The sequence below is a fragment of the Geotrypetes seraphini genome, chromosome 1, assembly GCF_902459505.1.
Source record: "Geotrypetes seraphini chromosome 1, aGeoSer1.1, whole genome shotgun sequence".
NCBI lineage: Eukaryota > Metazoa > Chordata > Amphibia > Gymnophiona > Dermophiidae > Geotrypetes > Geotrypetes seraphini.
The window spans coordinates 21,495,618-21,509,174 of NC_047084.1; the positions used below are offsets into that span (position 1 = coordinate 21,495,618).

The 13,557-nt window shown below is 43.3% G+C and overlaps 1 protein-coding gene across 6 annotated transcripts in view; it reads left to right on the plus strand.

The window, feature by feature from the left end:
• The first annotated feature begins 12,280 nt into the window (after positions 1-12,280).
• MARVELD2 (MARVEL domain containing 2) overlaps positions 12,281-13,557 on the plus strand; it is a 35,371-nt gene continuing 34,094 nt past the window's right edge. For 2 of the 6 annotated variants that reach the window (XR_004537588.1, XM_033928035.1), the window contains exon 1: positions 12,281-12,418. The gene's annotated coding sequence lies outside the window, so the exon portion shown is untranslated. Of the gene's footprint in view, positions 12,419-12,490; positions 12,512-13,557 lie in introns of those variants that run through there. The other 4 variants (XM_033928212.1, XM_033927869.1, XM_033928115.1 and 1 more) reach the window with 4 other exon arrangements.

A 13,557-nucleotide genomic window follows, 5' to 3' on the forward strand; every position in this document is an offset into this window, starting at 1 on the left:
AACAACTGACATCACAGGATGCAACCATAAAATTGAGCACTGGTAACCTGGTAACAGAGGACTGTGGAGGGAGAATTGTGTGCTGAAAAGTGCTTTCTGTTACCCATTGTGATATCACACGCTGGTGGAGCAAATCCCAGAACAGTTGATGTCAAAGGAGGTCACCATAAAGCCAAGCACTGGTAACGGTGCATGGTTGTTGGTGTACAGTTGTTGGGGGCATGCCCATAGGGGAGTGACCTAAGGGACAAATCCCTTAGAGCCCTTTGGTGCCACAATGAGATGCGAAAAGAGTTAAGAGATGATCTTCTCTTTTTTGGTTGGACATCACGAATATGGGTGTGACAGTGAATGTTTAACACTGGCCTTGGGTACAAACCAGCCAATAGTCAGTGCTATTTAAGCAATCAAGAACAGTTTCTGGATGGCAAAGGATGGCCAGTGAATATTAGCGCTTAGACCCGTATTCTTTATATCATTGGTTTCCAACCCTGTCCTGGAGGACCACCAGGGCAGTCGGGTTTTCAGGATAGCCCTAATGAATATACATGAGGGAGATCTGCATATAATGGAGGTTCCAGGCATACAAATCTGCTCCATGCATATTCATTAAGGCTATCCTGAAAACCCGACTGGCTTAGTAGTCCTCCAGGACAGGGTTGGGAACCACTGCTCTATATAGCATCAATATCAACGGCCACCTAAAAAGCACCCACCGATCGTATGTCAATCATGTAATGGCGCTGTATAGAGAATTACACCTCCAGTAAAGATAGGCACTGGAAATGTAGGCCAGGTTTTTCCAAGCTTACAATTCCAGCACCTATCTTTGTCATAAATTGTGCCTATGTAGGCGCTTTAGACTACCTAATTCCACTTCCATCATTAGCCATGCCTACAGTGGCATTAGGTGATCTAAAGTGCCTATGAACAGTGCAGTTTAGGGGGTAACCTAATGGAACAATCCAAGTTGAAATGAGAGAGCAAGTACATAGGGCCAAACCAAGAATAGATTTGAAACAAAGACAGGCGAATTTGAACAGAATTCTTGCCTCCAGGGGCAGCCAATGAAGTTCTTGATCCCATTTTTTAATACCAAAAATCAATCGTACTGCTGAGTTTTGAATAATTCGGAGTCTTTGTAAGGTTTTCTTGAAAGACCCCAAGTAAATGATGTTGCAGTAGTCGAGCATGCTTAGAATGGAGGATTGTACCAGTAAACGGAATGAAGTTGCGTCGAAGTACTTTCTGATGATTGTTAGTTTCCATAAAAGTCGAGAAGCTTTTTTTAACCAATAATTCCGTGTGTGCATCTAGAGTAAGGTAACGGTCCAGAGTCACTCCCAGAATTTTTATGGAATCAACAATTGGAAAGACTTGTCCGTTCAAAGAAATTGAAGAATGTTTGATTTTGTCATTCGGACCCGCCAGGAAGAATTTGGGTTTTTCTGGGTTGAGTTTCAGTTTGAATTCCATCATCCATTGTTCAATTTGCTTTAAAATAGAAGCCAGATGGTTCAGTCTCAAAAGTCAGGTTTGTTAGGGGGAAAACTATGGTTATATCATCAGCATAGATGTAAAATTTGACTTTTAAGCTTTGCAGTAAGTTACCCAATGAGGCTAGGTAAATGTTAAACAGTGTAGGGGATAGGGGGGAACTCTGCGGGACTCCACATGAGTTAACCCAGCTGAATGAATGATTGTTGTCACTGATCAAATCGGGAAAGATTCCGGAAGACTGGAAGGCAGCGAATGTTACACCTATCTTCAAGAAAGGTTCAAGGGGAGATCCGGGGAACTACAAACCGGTGAGTCTGACCTCTGTACCAGGAAAGATGGTAGAGTCACTGATAAAGGACAGCATCATTGATCACTGACGGAAACGGGCTGATGAAAACCAGTCAGCAGCAAAGGCAGATCGTATTTGACGAACTTGCTGCACTTCTTTGAGGGAGTAAACAGGCAGATAGACAAGGGCAATCCAGTCGACATTGTATATCTTGATTTTCAGAAGGCGTTCGACAAGGTTCCGCATGAACGATTACTTCGGAAAATTGCAAGCCATGGAGTTGAGGGTGAAATACTCATGTGGATTAAAAACTGGCTGGAGCATAGGAAACAGAGAGTGGGGGTAAATGGACAATACTCGGACTGGAAGAGCGTCACCAGTGGGGTGCCGCAGGGCTCGGTGCTTGGACCCGTGCTCTTTAACATCTTTATAAATGATCTGGACATAGGTACGACGAGCGAGGTGATTAAATTTGCGGATGATACGAAGTTATTCAGAGTAGTAAAGACGCAGGGGGATTGCGAAGATCTGCAACGTGACATAATCAAGCTCGAGGAATGGGCATCGACATGGCAGATGAGGTTTAATGTGGATAAGTGTAAAGTGATGCATGTCGGTAACAAAAATCTCATGCACGAATACAGGATGTCCGGGGCGGTACTTGGAGAGACCTCCCAGGAAAGGGACTTGGGAGTTCTGATCGACAAGTTGATGAAGCCATCCACACAATGTGCGGCGTCAGCAAAAAGGGCAAACAGAATGCTAGGAATGATAAAGAAGGGGATCATGAACAGATCAGAGAAGGTTATCATGCCGCTGTATCGGGCCATGGTACGCCCTCACCTGGAGTACTGCGTCCAAAACTGGTTGCCGTACCTGAAGAAGGACACGGTACTACTTGAAAGGGTCCAGAGAAGAGCGACTAAGATGGTTAAGGGGCTGGAGGAGTTGCCGTACAGCGAAAGATTAGAGAAACTGGGCCTCTTCTCTCTCAAACAGAGGAGATTGAGAGGGGACATGATCGAAACATTCAAGGTACTGAAGGGGATAGACTTAGTAGATAAGGACAGGTTGTTCACCCTCTCCAAGGTAGGGAGAACAAGAGGGCACTCTCTAAAGTTGAAAGGGGATAGATTCCGTACAAACGTAAGGAAGTTCTTCTTCACCCAGAGAGTGGTAGAAAGCTGGAACGCCCTTCCAGAGGCTTTTATAGGGGAAAACACCCTCCAAGGATTCAAGACAAAGTTAGACAAGTTTCTGTTGACCAAGAACATGTGCTGGTAGGGCTAGTCTCAGTTAGGGTGCTGGTCTTAGACCAGAGGGCCGCCGCATGAACGGACTGCTGGGCATGATGGACCACTGGTCTGACTCAGCAGTGGCAATTCTTATGTTCTTATGAATAATCGACTAAATCAATCCTCCTCAACCAGACACAGGAGAACCCATACACCATTCACGTACCCGCCGACAAAAAAGTCAAATGAAAGAAACTATATAACAACCTCCTACTATGTAGGAATGCCACAAAAGAAGCACACATGCAATCTTAGAATCGGGAGGAGGCGCTAGTAAGGGCTAGCTCCGAGTCCCTATTTATTATGCTTCTAAGCTAATGACATCATAGTAACTCCCTTGTTTACACATCTCATGATTGATGGGTACAAAGGTATATGGTTTTACATTGGTGGATTCAAAGATATGTACATGCTTTTTACCTCGTGATTACCTCGTGCTTTTACCTCGTGATCATCCTCCAACTTAGCACTTAGAAAGGGCCTAATTAACATGTGGACAGGGCCTGAGTCTTTGCACATATGCAATGTCTGTGCAATGCCTGTCAGCTGATGTCCGTACCAAATAAGGACAGCTCAAATAAGATAAGCATGTGACAGTCCAAAGGTTATAATGTATGCTCCTTAGCCTTAAGTTGAAGGCAAAGTCTGATTGTTGCCCATATAAGGGATGCTTAAACAAGATAAGAGATAAGATAAGGGTAAACCTGTGTCAGGTTAATATGTGGCAAAAGTCTTGTGACAAGATGCTAGTATTTTTCCTTTACTTAGAATGGCTGCATGGCAAGAAGGGAAAGGGAATGAGAAACAGGGCCTCAGATCCAAACACAGGCCTAGATCCACACATAGGCCTAGATCCGCACACAGAGCCTAGGTTATTGTGCCGACCTGGCCTGCGTTCAGAACCGCCTGTGTGCTAACCCTGCCTGTGTTCTGATGCCCTGGATCAGAACTTATCAGATCTCCATTCCTACATTACTAGAGCTGCAAAACTGGACCACCAACTCTCCAACCTACTAATCACGACCACATACTTCAAAACCTTCAAATAAGAAACAAAAACCCTACTATTAAAAAAATACATTAAACTAAACTAACACAACCAAACGCGCACCACCTGCAACACTCCCTGATCCTTCCATCTTAGTAAATTTCCAGACTACTTCTTATGTATCTCCAATTGACCTAATACCTCATATGTAATATGTAATACTGTAAATTGTAATAATGTAATCCGCCTTGAACCGCAAGGTAATGGCAGAATAGAAATCACTAATGTAATGTAAACTTGGTACGATCGTTTAGTCAGAAAGCCCTGAAACCATTTTAATAGGTTACCCGAAATACCAATTGACTCCAGACAGTCAATTAGGATGATGTGATCGACTAAGTCGAAGGCACTACTTAGATCAAATTGCAGGACTAGTGCGCTTATATCCTGACTTAATAAGCTGTGGAGGGAATCTAGCAGTGAGACAAAACTGTTTCAGTGCTAAAACCGGAGCGAAAACGTGACTGGTTATCATGTAGTATGTTGAATTTATCCAGATAGGTTACTAAGTCCTGGCTAACCAAACCTTCCATCAGCTTTACAAAAAAGGGAATGGTTGCGATGGGTCTGTAGTTTAATGTCAACTTGAAAGATTCCTTGGGATTTTTTACGATCGGAGTGATTAGAATCTGGCCTAAGGACTCAGGGAAGGTACCTGGCAGTAGAAGAGAGGTAAGCCAGTTATGTAATTTGGCTTTGAAGGTAACTGGAGGAGCTTTCATAATATTTGGAGGGCAACAATCTAATTTACAGTAGGAATTGGCGTATTTTGAATAAAATTTGCAGAATTGTTGCCAGGTAGGGGTGGTAAAATTATTCCAGGTCATGTCTACCCTAGGTACGGTCATGAGTTGAGCAACTGGGTAGTCCGAATGGTTAGTTGTAGAGACCAAAAGGAAAGATCTAAGGTTGATGATTTTGTTGCTAAAGAATTCAGCCAGAGCATCGGCCGATGGTAGGGGGGTCTGAGGTAGGGCGGGAGAGTGTATGTATGTTGTAAAGATTGTTGACTAATTTAAACAGATTTCTGGTTTTGGTATTTGGAGAACCAATTTTTTGAGCGTAAAAATTAGTACGTTTTGTTGTTATTAATTTTTTTATATTCTTTTAATTTTAGTCTCCAATTAATTCTCCCATTACTATCTCCTGATTTCAGCCATTGTCTTTCAAGTTTTCGTAACTCCCATTTCACTTTTCCTAGTTCGGCGTCGAACCAGCCATCTAGGTTATTGTTTCTCATTATTCTAGTTTTGATGGGGGCCATTTTGTTTAATATCTGTGTACTGGTGTTGGTCCAGGATTCTGGCGTGAAGGAATCAAGATCTGAGTTAGAAGTAATGTCGTAGTGTGACCAGAATTCCACAGGATTTACCAAGCCTCTAGTGGTAGGCTCTGGAGTAATCTAAGGAAATACTTTTTTACAGAAAGGGTGGTAGATGCATGGAACAGTCTCCCAGAAGAGGTGGTGGAAACAAAAGACTGTGTCTGAATGCAAGAGGGCCTGGGATAGGCACATGGAATCTTTCAGAGAGAGAAAGAGATAATGGTTACTGTGGATGGGCAGACTAGATGGGCTATTTGGTTTTTATCTGCCATCGTGTTTCTATGTTTCCGGCGCTGATTTTTAGGTGCTGGTTGATGTCTTGAAACTTAGTTAAACATGGTTTAAATGGTGCTTTTTACTGGGTTTGGGTGCTTACTGGGTTTTTGGCACCTAAAAAATCGGCTCCGGTTAGAGAATCTGGGCCTTAGTGAATAGCTGGCTATCCACAAAATTTAAAGTACTAAATGGTTATGTTTAATGACCAAATCAGACCACTTAAATACCTACCTAGCTGCTCATGGATTATACACCCAAAACATTCCCTGGATGTTTTAGCCAATATTCACCGAGCTGCCTAAATCAGGTCATGGACATGGTTAACATTTTCAGGATTTGAAATCGTTTAAGGCCTCCCAAACCTTGCTGAATCTTTGGTCTCAAAATCTCCATGCTGAAAGTTTGCACACCACTTCTTCACTGTGAAGTATGATGGGCATTTGTCACCCAATGTTTGCATCATACATTCATGGATTTCCTTTGGAGTTTTCTTCTGCAGGAATAGGAACTTCAAGATGATTTGGAGTTCCACACTTGAAAATTCCACACAGCATAAAACAGCATAAAAGCTGCCACAAAAATACCATCCACAGATTGCCAGGTCTTTCTTCGTGTTATTCACACCATCCGGCGTGTCTACTCTATTGCAGATTTTGGTATCATCCACAAAGAGGCAAATCTTACCTGACAACCCTTAAAAATGTTAAAAAGAACAGACCTAAGAACAGAACCTTGAGGCACACCACTGGTAATATCCCTTTCTCAGAGCGATCTCCGTTGATCACTACACTCTGTTGCCTTCCACTCAACCAGTTCTTGACCCAGCCTGTCACCTTGGGACCCATCCTGAGGGCACTCAGTTTATTTATTAAACTCTATGAAGGGAGCAAGACTCAGGCAACTGGTGTTGGAACCAACAAGGGATCAGGCAATACTGGACCTGATACTTACCAATGGAGAAAGTGTCACAGAGGTCTCGGTGGGGCGACACATTGGCCTCCATTGACCACAACATGGTATGGTTCAATCTCAGGAAAGGTTTCACTAAATCTACCACACTGACCAAGGTCCTCAAATTCAAGGACACATACTTCAAAGAAATGGGAGACTTCGTTCACCAGGCGCTACAAAGCCAAGCAGAAACCGATAATGTGGAAGAAATGTGGTCGACTTTGAAAGCCACCATACAAGAAGCAACAAACCGCTATGTTAAATCAGTAAGTAAACGGCGAAGGAACAATAAGCCACAGTGGTTCTCTGCGGAGATTTCGGATCTCATCAAGGAGAAGAAAAAAGCATTCATCTCTTACAAACAATCAGGGAAACAGGACTCTAGGGAAGTCTATCTGGCCAAGTCAAAAGCCGTCAAAACAGCAGTTAGGGAGGCCAAATTCCGCATGGAGGAGTCTCTAGCGAAGAACATCCAGAAAGGAGATAAATCCTTCTTCAGGTTTATCAGTGACAGAAATAAGAACTCAGGCGGGATAGTACGTCTTAGGAAACCAGACGGAGACTATGTAGAAGCGGACTCGGAAAAAGCCCAACTGTTAAATGAATACTTCTGCTCAGTCTTCACCCGTGAGGCACCAGGACTAGGCCCTCAGCTACAGACAAGAGTTGACACAGATGACCCGTTTAGTAATTTCGAGTTTACACCCAGTGGTGTCTACTGCGAGCTGTCAAAGCTTAAGGTTAACAAGGCAATGGGGCCTGACAACCTACACCCCAGGGTGCTCAGGGAGTTGTGCGATGTCTTGGCGGAACCGCTATCCGCGCTCTTCAATCTCTCCCTTAGTACGGGTAACGTCCCGTTGGACTGGAAGACGGCTAACGTCATTCCACTCCACAAGAAAGGCTCCAAGATGGAGACAGCAAACTACAGACCGGTGAGTCTCACATCAATAGTGTGCAAACTAATGGAAACTCTAATCAAATGCCAATTGGATACGATCCTGAACGAGGAGAATCTACGGGATCCCCGTCAACATGGATTTACTAAGGGGAGATCCTGCCAATCCAACCTGATCAGCTTCTTTGACTGGGTGACGAGGAAGCTGGATGTTGGGGAGTCCCTGAACATCGTATACCTGGACTTCAGTAAGGCATTCAATAGCGTACCACACCGCAGGTTGCTGAGCAAGATGAGTTCTATAGGATTGGGCGACACATTGACGAAATGGGTTGGGAACTGGCTTGGAGGTAGGCTTCAGAGGGTAGTGGTGAACGGCACCCCCTCCGAAATGATGGAAGTAATCAGTGGAGTGCTGCAGGGCTCGGTCCTGGGCCCGATCCTATTCAACATCTTTATAAGAGACTTGGCAGAAGGGCTGCGAGGTAAAATAACATTATTCGCCGATGACGCCAAACTAAGCAATGTAGTGGACAAAAGCACAACAGACATAAATTCAATGTCTGACAACATGATGCACGACCTACTCCTACTGGAGTGCTGGTCTAAGTCCTGGCAACTCAGCTTCAATGCCAAAAAATGCAAAGTCATGCACCTGGGCAGCCAAAATCCATGCAAGACTTACACCCTTAATGGTGAGATCCTAACAAGAACTGAAGCAGAACGAGACTTAGGGGTGATCATCAGTGAGAACATGAAGACTGCCAATCAAGTGGAGCAAGCTTCATCCAAGGCAAGGCAAATCATAGGTTGCATACGCAGGAGTTTCGTCAGCCGTAAGCCTGAAGTCATTATGCCATTGTATAGATCCATGGTGAGACCCCACCTGGAATACTATGTGCAATTCTGGAGGCCGCATTACCGTAAGGATGTGCTGAGACTGGAGTCCTTCCAGAGAATGGCCACCCGGATGGCCTCGGGACTCAAGGATCTCCCGTACGAGGAACGTCTGGATAAGTTGCAGCTGTACTCACTCGAGGAACGCAGAAAGAGGGGTGACATGATCGAGACATTCAAGTATCTCACGGGTCGCATCGAGGTGGAAGAAGATATCTTCTTTTTCAAGGGTCCCACGGCAACAAGGGGGCATCCGTGGAAAATCAGGGGTGGGAAACTGCACGGGGACACCAGGAAATTCTTTTTCACTGAAAGGGTGGTTGATCGATGGAATAGTCTTCCACTTCAGGTTATTGAGGCCAGCAGCGTGCCTGATTTTAAGGCCAAATGGGATAGACACGTGGGATCTATTCACAGAGAAAGGTAGGGGAGGGTCATTGGAGTGGGCTGACTAGATGGGCCGTGGCCCTTATCTGCCGTCTATTTCTATGTTTCTATGTCTGTGTGGAACACTGTCAAAGGCTTTGCTAAAATCTATATACACCACATCTAGCACACATTCTCTATCCTATTCTCTGGTCACCCAGTCAAAGAAATTGATCAGATTTGTCTAAGACCTACCTCTAGTGCAGTGGTCTCTGACTCGCAGCCTAGGGTCCACATGCGGCCCACCATGTACTATTTTGAGGCCCTCGGTATGTTTATCATAATCACAAAAGTAAAATAAAACAGTTTCTTGATCATATGTCTCTTTAGCTATAAATTACAATATTATTATTAAGACTTAGCTTAAAGGAAAGATTTATAAACTATAAAGAGTTTTACCTCATGCAAAATTGTAATTTCTTTAATAAGACATTAACTATTTTTTTCTGAGGCCCTCCAAGCACCTACAAATCCAAAATGTGGCCCTGCAAAGAGTTTGAGTTAGAGACCACTGCTCTAATGAATCCATGTTGCTTCCGGTCCTATAATCCACAAGATTCCAGAAACTTGACAGGATGCATGTTTTAAAAGCGTTTTCATTAATTTGCTTACCACAGAAGTCAGACTTACTGGCCTGTAATTCCCTACTTCTTCCTTACTTCCACTTTTGTGGAGAGGGACCACATCCGCCCTTCTCCAGTCCTCCGGTACCACTCCCGACTCTAGAGACTCGTTGAAAAGGTCAGTCAGCGGAACTACCTGAACTTTCCCAAGTTCCTTCAGCACCCTAGGATGTACACCATCCGGCCCCAAATAAATAAATACATACATCGAGTTACCATATTTAATGATGAAAAACCCTGGACACATGGCCTTGCCTCATTCTGCCCCCAGCCCTGCCTTGTTCTGCCTCAAAGCCCCGCCCCCCCCAAAGCCTCGTCTCTTTTTTCCCCAATCTCCAGATGCAGCCGGAGCTCAGGGCTTTCCAAAACCTAGACAAACTGCGAGTTTTGAAAAGTCCGTCCAGGAACCCAGACAGTCCTCTAAAAAGAGGACATGTCTGGGTTTTCCCGGATGTCTGGTAACCCTATACATACAGCAATTGGATAAGAAGGCCCTGGAAACACAGTTAAGAACATAGACAGAAGAAAATGCAGCCAAAGACTAGAAAAAGATGATTAGAAAAATAAAATCACCAGACAACAAAGGTAAGAAAAATGATTTTATTTTAAATTTAGTGATTGAAATATGTCCGCTACATCTGCTAACTAGATTTTGCATTGTTCGGGAAGAAATGCATTTCTTTCTATTTCTCTGATTTAGCATCTTACATCTCTCCTATCCTCCACCTCTATACGATACAGCTTTCTCCCTCTCTTTGCTTCCTTACCTCCCCCCCCCCCAAGCAGCATATTCCCATCTTGGCTCATCTCCATGGTCCACCAACCTTCCATCAGACATGTCATCTCCCAGCTGCACCAAGGTAAATAATCAAAAAATAAAAGGATGAAGAAGGGAAGGAACCACAAGCCCCCACCCCAACATGGTCTATCATTCTATGCTAGTTCCCAGCCTCTGACGTGATGCCCTATTCCTGTGGGGTCAGGACATGGCAGAGAATGACAAAGTACATTGGCCTTAGGGCTCTCAGCACATTATAGAGAAGCATAAGAATAGCCTTACTGGGTCAAACCAATGATGCATCTAGCCCAGTATCCCATCTTCACGGAGGCCAAACCAAGACACAAGTACCTGGCAAAAACAAACAAATAATGTTAAAGGAATCAGACCTAAAAATTACATCTTACCCAATATGAAACTATGTAGAGAAAATGTGGGTTACACGATGTTTACAATAAAGTTTGTATACCTTGACTCTAAGAAATTCTTTTAAAGTGCTAAGGATAGCTACTACTTAAATTATGTTTTACACAAATTCTTAGCAGGAATATATATATATATATATATATATAAAAAAATCTCTTTATATCAATTTTGCAGTTTCCATCTAAAAAATGTATAAATCTCTCACTTGGGAATAGTAGCAGCATTCCATGCAACCGATCCAGGGATCTGCAAAATTTATAGAGTTAACATTTTGTCTGAAAAATGTTACAAATTGCCTGTATAATTCTGTACTCTCCCCTTGTCAGACAAGAAGCTAATGAGAAGAGAACTGAAATCTGCTTGTGAGTGATCAGGCTCATGAGACTACTTCATTGCAATTATTTTTCTAAATAAAGAAAAGCTTAACTGACATCTTTGATTTGAAGTGATAATTTACAGCCTGAATCAACATAGCTGAGACAGGGGCAGTCAAAACAAAAAGCAGTCCAGTGGATCTTGTTTAAGGTGGTAATACTAGGATCTGGAGGACCCAATTTTTCCACAGATCCCTTAAGTAATCAAAATGTCACTCAACAACTATTTTTCCACACTAAGCACAGCAAAACAGCTCCTGAAATATAATCTTTCTTTCCCAATCCCACCTAAATTTCCCTCCCAAGAGTATAAAACCAACACCGATTTACTTTTAGCCCTGTCTCCAGCTCACTAGCCATCTTCTAAACTCAACTTCCTAGTCAGGGGTGTCAAAGTCCCTCCTCGAGGGCCGCAATCCAGTCGGGTTTTCAGGATTTCCCCAATGAATATGCATGAGATCTATTAGCATACAGTGAAAGCAGTGAATACAAATAGATCTCATGCATATTCATTGGAGAAATCCTGAAAACCAGACTGGATTTCGGCCCTCGAGGAGGGACTTTGACACCCCTGCTAGCTGAACTTTTTGCTGTTCTTAGCAGTTCCCAGCTCTCCTGTTAATTATTATGCAGGGTTCCCTACCTGCCAGCTTAGTAAAAACTTTCAACTAGCAAGAACATTCTCCGATTATTTTTTACAATCACTGCTTTTTATTGATATTCCCTAATCATGGTTTGCACATCTCCTCCAAACGGTTCCTATTTCATTTAGACACTGTAGAAGCTCACTCCAAAGAAATAATATTTTCCCCAGGACATACATAAATACTACTAGCTCCAACCATCCCTAGAACAACTTTAACACCGCCAATCTCTGAAGCCACAAATTAATTACTTTTTCTGTCTACTGCAATTAGTTTCTCAGCAACAGAGGCATAGGAGCCAACTTTTCAAAAAATGCTTGAGGGTGCTAAATAAATAACCCCCACCTTGGACCCACTCGAGAAATTTGTTCAGTATTGGGGGGGTGCTCAAGCACTCACCGTGCTGGCTCCTATGGCAACAGGTGTCTAACCTTTAGCAGCCGGAAATCCGAGAAGCTGGAAGTGTAGACAGTAGGAGAGTTTAGTGAGTCAAGGCTCTCTACAATTACGTATGAGTAAGGAGGGAAACGAACGAGCCCATACCTGGGAGAAAAAGCACCTGGTGACGTCATGCCGGGGATTGTCACGTGACCGAAAGTCCGCCATATCTGCTCTTTTCGCGTAGGGGCGGAGGGAAGTTGGAAGCAGAAACTGGGCAAAACTTAACAGGTGAGAGACCAAAAGAAAGAAAAGGGAACAATCCAACTCCCCGAGATGGAGGGAGGGGGTGCAAATCCTCTTCTGTGGTACTTATCGGGGAACGTACGTGTGTGCCTCTCGATTGTTTTCCTTTCTAGCTGTTCAGTCGAAATCTGAGTTCTAGTTGAGCTTTTTCATGTAGTGGATTCAGCTTCATTGTTGGCTTGCAAGTTGTAAATTATATTTAATACTTTTCGCCTTTCTCCTCCACTCCCGCAAAATTACAGCCTTATGCTTTCTGGTTCGATTTACCTTTCTTTTCATACACTCAAACGTATTAGACTTATGGCTAGGAAGATACAACTTTACTTTTTGTTTTATTTAATTCTTATATTGCCTCTGAAGCAGCAGAATGGGAGTTTACCTCATGCCCTCATCACTTTTTGTATTTAATTTCTCCCTGTTTCCTTTATTATCCTTCCTCAGAGACTGAGTGGCATATTTATTTTTTCTTGCCTTCTCTAATTTTCCCTACTTTTCCATGCTATTCTAATATAATTATTCATTTACTGGCTGATTTAAAATCTTCTCTCAAAGCAAGCCCTGGAGAGCTTTTAAAACTTTTCCCTTTTCAGTAGGCCTTTATGGTTTGTGTTTTCACATCTGATTCCCCTTAACACATGGAAGAAGATTCTCAAAACTTCAAGATAAAATACAATGGGTTGCTTCTGAGGTCGTTATTGTAACACTTTCATAAAGGCGAGTCGGATGAGGTTCACACTCGCAGATGTTCACGTAGATTCTCTAAATTTACTTGAAATGAGTTGCTGGCAGTAGAGATCAGCACATGTATAGAATACACACGGATATTTTAAAAACACCCAAAAAACTCTCAAAACCAAATCAAAGATCAGCATGAGAAATGCCCACTCTCTCCCACCATGCTTGCACAATTCCGGACACCCACCCCTGGGAGCAGGAGGGTTGCACAATCGCCCAACACTACTGCCTGCCCACTCGCCCCCGCCTCGCAGCCGGAGAGATGCCCACTCTCTCCTGCCGCATCGCACAATCCCCCGACTTACAATAAAATAAATTACAGAATGTATATACTATATTGTAAGAGTTTGAGGAAGGCAGATTTATGAATGGAGTAATGGAGAAGGGAG